This window comes from Sparus aurata, chromosome 3, assembly GCF_900880675.1.
Source record: "Sparus aurata chromosome 3, fSpaAur1.1, whole genome shotgun sequence".
Lineage (NCBI taxonomy): Eukaryota > Metazoa > Chordata > Actinopteri > Spariformes > Sparidae > Sparus > Sparus aurata.
In genome coordinates this window covers 26,692,208-26,697,218 of record NC_044189.1, presented here as the reverse complement: position 1 = coordinate 26,697,218, position 5,011 = coordinate 26,692,208, and the positions used below count along the sequence as shown (strand labels likewise).

General features: G+C 39.9%; 2 long non-coding RNA genes across 2 annotated transcripts; both read left to right on the top strand.

Moving 5' to 3' along the window:
• Positions 1 to 709: 709 nt before the first annotated feature.
• LOC115579154 (uncharacterized) lies at positions 710 to 2,314 on the top strand. The gene is made up of 3 exons (XR_003983608.1): positions 710 to 823; positions 1,736 to 1,815; positions 1,904 to 2,314. It is a non-coding gene; the product is annotated as an uncharacterized LOC115579154 (long non-coding RNA).
• Positions 2,315 to 3,325: 1,011 nt separating this feature from the next.
• LOC115579153 (uncharacterized) lies at positions 3,326 to 4,242 on the top strand. The gene is made up of 3 exons (XR_003983607.1): positions 3,326 to 3,598; positions 3,707 to 3,819; positions 3,947 to 4,242. It is a non-coding gene; the product is annotated as an uncharacterized LOC115579153 (long non-coding RNA).
• The last annotated feature ends 769 nt before the right edge of the window (positions 4,243 to 5,011 follow it).

The following is a 5,011-nucleotide window of genomic DNA, read 5'->3' as shown; positions in this document are numbered from 1 at the left end:
ACCCACGAAGGTGTGGGGAAGATTTTGGCGCAGATTTGGAATCACAACACATTAAATATTACTACATTCTGAATAAACATCAAACACTGCTCTGTTCAGCAGCAGGGGCACGGCTTCAGTGCACTGGCTTCATGGCTCTGGAGGCTGAAGCCGGGCTCACACGTGATCCGTCTCTCGTGGGGAAGCAGACATAAAGAAAACTTGCTGGAAGTAACGTGTCGCAGTGACAAAAATACAAAAGCGGAAGGTTAAACGAGTCTGGATGAGTCTGCACTCAAAAAAATGATTCTTGCCCCCAATAAACATAAAGCAATACGTTTAATTAAAATGTAACTGAAATATGAAAATGTAAAGTTTATTTATTCAAACAAATAAACATAAAGTAAAAATGGTTAGTTTAAACTGAATGTTAACAAATTGAGTAAACCTTATTTGACTTGATCACGGATGTATGCACTCAAAAAAATGATTATTGCCCCCAATAAACATAAAGCAATACGTTTAATTAAAATGTAACTGAAATATGAAAATGTAAAGTTTATTTATTCAAACAAATAAACATAAAGTAAAAATGGTTAGTTTAAACTGAATGGAAACAAATTGAGTAAACCTTATTTGACTTGATCACGGATGTATGGACTCGATCCCAAAAGGCAGCTATGCGCATGTGCGAGAGTAAAAGGAAACGTCATTTTGTCACAGTAGTCAACCGATGTGAAGGCTACTCTGAGTCTGAACCCTGACCCCGGACTTGGCATACTGAGCAGGACCAGAACACAGTCAGCGGGTCTGAGCGGGACAAATGTGGAGTGAAAGCTAGGAGGTAAGTAATGTTATTTATGAAGTATGCTAAGTTTAAATGTGATGAAGACGAAGCTAGCAGCACTGCTTCGACACTGGTGAACATAACGTTAGTCATGCTAGTTGTGAAATGCGCCAATAGCTACATTAGCATTAGATAGCAACACAGCAAAAAAACATTGGTTGTGGTACTCTGCGGTACTGTTAACGTCAGGCTAATGGCTGCTGCCGCTCAGGCTGCATCATATGCCAACATAGGCCGATGCACCTTATACATCTTAGTCGTTTGTTGTGTGTGTATATTATACTTTACTTTAAGACACTGCTGGGTAGCTTGTGAATTTACTCCTGGGGACCAATAAAGTCTTATTGATATAATATATCACAATATATTTATTAACCTATTTTGTATTGTTAATCTGAATCTGCAAAGTAACTTGAAATAAAGCAATACTTCCTACTAAGATATAGTCGAGTAGAAGTATAAAGTAGCAGACAATAAGTATATAAATATGTACAAGTACCTCAAATTTGTATTTAAGTACAATACTAGAGTAAATGTACTTCACTCGCTGGCTTGCTCTACAGCAGGCAAGCCAAACTACGTCCAGACTATGACAACGTTAGAATTTATTTAATATAGTAAATGTAAGAACTTAATGTTAACTTAAGATCATATTAAGACAGTTACACAATCACACACACATCCCTGTTTCTCATCCTGGTTGGAAACTAACCTTGTAATATATTTCCATTACTTCCAGGTACAACATCATAAGGCCAAATCAACAAAGTAGCTCACGTCTTGTATGGGGCAATCTTTAGTGAAGTGTCAATAAAGTAACTACAGGGGTGAAAATAAGAGGGCTATGAACAATGTCCTGGAAAATGTTTTGAAAAGTGGAGACTTGTTATATTATGCCTTCTTTTGCAGAGTGAGGACATTGACTGCATTCTAGAGGTCTGTGTGTCTACCTCAATGAAGACAGCGACACTGTCATTAAAGAGTACTTGGTTAGTAATGGCATTTTACTGTGAGCTTTCAGTAATTAACTTGTAATGTTTTCAATTTCAAACTGGTAAATATGTTTTTCACCATTAGAATGCCAATCATGAGGAAGCTGAGAGAGGGATTGCACAGACCACCATGGGGCTTTATGTGATTAGCAAAGATGGTGCTGATGCAGTGGACAAGCCAGAGGATGTTGGAATAGTCATCGAGGGTGTGGAACTGCTACGCAATCTGCAAAGTGTCTCTTTTGGATGTGCCATGCTTTTCAGCCTGATTTACACAATCAACCTAAGCTATCTGCAAAAACTCAAATTCACATTACCTTTTTATTTATTTTTTGATCCAACAGGTTTTTTTGGGATGTGTGCACCCTGTTGGAATTGTTAATGGAACAATTGCATTTAAAGTGTTCATAATTTGGGACTTACTAATAATGGATTGGATTTGTATGGCACTTTTCAAGACACCCAAAGCGCCTGACAGGGTTCCAGGTTCCATTCATTTACCCACAGTCATACTAGTGGTGGTAAACTACGATAGTAGCCACAGCTAGTACTTGGGCCCTGGGGCAGACTGACGGAAGCATGGCTGCCATTCAGTGCCTCCGACCACCACCTCAGACATACAGCAGTCATACACATTCACACGAGGCAAGGGGGGTGAAGTGTCTTGCCCAAGGACACAACACACTGCTTGAAAAGTGGGATTTTCATCACTGTGCGGCACTGTAGATTGTCGTGGAAGTTCAGGTTTACGACTGTACGCGGCAATTTTCAGGCAACACCGAAAACTGCTGTGAATTGTTGGAAATTGACGTGGGCCTTGCTTGGCAGTTGTCCCCCAATGACCCCCCTCCCCCTGATTCTAGTGGAAGGCTTTAACATGTAAATGAAAATGCTGTGAGCTATACAAATGCAAATCAGGGTAGCAGGGGGAGTTTTACCCCAGGTGACCTTTCTTCCAAAAGGTAAGAAAATCTCTGGTATAAATAGATTAGGCTCAGTATAGCCTAATTATATACTACATTTTTGCTTGAATTGATTTATTTAATGAAAGTATACTAGATTAATTACTGTGTATGTCATTAGCAATGGCCAATGTTGTGTAAAAAGGACACACACATTTAGTTTTTTCTTTCTCTCCTGGGAACAAGATAAAGATAACACGCCAGTTGTTAATAAGTTCAAATTTGCATGAAATATTTTGAGATAAATAAGATATTAAAATGTATAAATAATTTCTGTTTCTGTTTCTTATTACGTGTGAGAGTTCATGACCTGTAAGAGTTTTTAGACTTCCGGGTTGACCGGAGCGTGAGTGACGAGGAAGAAGGAGCGGAGAGTTAATGGCGTCGAGCAGCGAGTGGACTGTGTGTGCCGTCAGTGTCGTGTTTTATCACTAACGGACTGTGAGCTGTTGTCGGACGACGTGCTGTGAGAGTGTGAGTTGGACTCTCCATCGCAGTCAAAGTGTTTTATTGTACACGAAGCAAGTTCGGCTAAGCTAGTTAGCAGGAGCTAGGCTAGGCTAGTAGGAGCTAAGCTAGCGGCCCGGCCATTGTCGAGAGGAGGCCTGCGCTGATGGGAGGAGCTTTGCCGGGTCGCCACAGAGAGTGTCGCCGACGGAGGCGCTTCGCTGCCGCCGAGGGACACGGAGGTTTAGCGCTGCGAGCATTTTGTTCTCACAGACTAACCTCGCATCACAACGAGGCCGTGACCTCCTATTAGCTCGGAGCTATGTCTTCAAGTCCAGATTTACATGATGCCGATAATGACGCCATCGTGTGTAAGTAACGTTTACTGTTTTCTCCCTCGTTTAATTTTACTGTGACTCGTGTATTTTTTTTTTTTTATATATATAACGTTATACCTTTCTTTTTTAATTGTTTCCCAGCTGCCTGTAAGACATTAAGAGACGGTAACGTTACGCAGGAGCTTCAGGTACAAACAACCAGATCTTGCATCGCAGGCGGAAGCTGTGAGGAGTTCAGCTCGGAGTCAAAGAGGGTAAGATTTATTAGATTAGATCCGTTTTTGGTCAATGTGACTATTTTTCAGGTGCATTAAAAGATGTGATGTGTCCATATGCAGTGCATCGCGCAGTACTGATTGTCTTTATTGATTGTTTTTACAGCTGCTGGAAGCCAGACCGTGTGCTAGATGAGGGTGAGGTGGACCATTGCAAGTGCGCCACAATGGACCTGATGTCTGAGGAGGAAGACGGCGGGGTGTCTGGATGGAGCCAGGAGCTCATCGAGCTTTGTGCCGCGCTGCAGTCGAGATTAGAGGCGATTCCGAAGTACAGAGCGACGCACCACAGACGTCTGCAAAACGGACCGAATTCATACAGGAGGCCGGCAGTTACCCACAGCTCCGATGCTTTGTACATAGTTGTGTGTTTGTGCTAATAAAGCTCTGTCTTTGAATGAATAGCACCTTCCTGGCAAATTTTCCTTTCCTCAATAAATTCATTCATGTGTTTGATGAGATATATATGCTTGTTTAAAAGTAGTGGTTTCATCCAATACAATCCAATTTTTATATTTATTTATATACTTTTAAACAAGCATATATATATGTGTGTGTGTATATATATATATATATATATATATATATATATATATATATATATATATATATATATATATATATATATACATACACACACATATATATATATATATGTGTATATGTGTGTGTATGTATATATATATATATATATATATATATATATATATATATATACATACGTATATGTGTATTAATATATATATATATATATATACACATATATATACGCATATGCTTGTTTAAAAGTAGTGGTTTCATCCAATACTGAGTAACCAGGCGTGGTTTCGCCGCTGTTCATATGCTAATTAGAGCCGTTCGGGAGAATCCTGGGCGTTCACGGACGAAAATCCCACTTTTCATGCAGTTACGACCATGACGCAGTTGGCCGGGCGGGGATCGAACCGCAGACCCTCTGAACATGGGCCAACCCGCTCTATTACCTGAGCCACGGTCGCATTTAATTGTTTGTGATGCAGTTTTCACAACTATGCGTGTATGTGTAGAATAACCAATTTGGAATACATCACTTTTATGTATAAGTTCCCCTTAACGGTAACTGAATAAACACATAAGGTTTATGTGTAAGTTTGCATTAATTTAATTTAATCAAATCTCACCAAGTTATTAA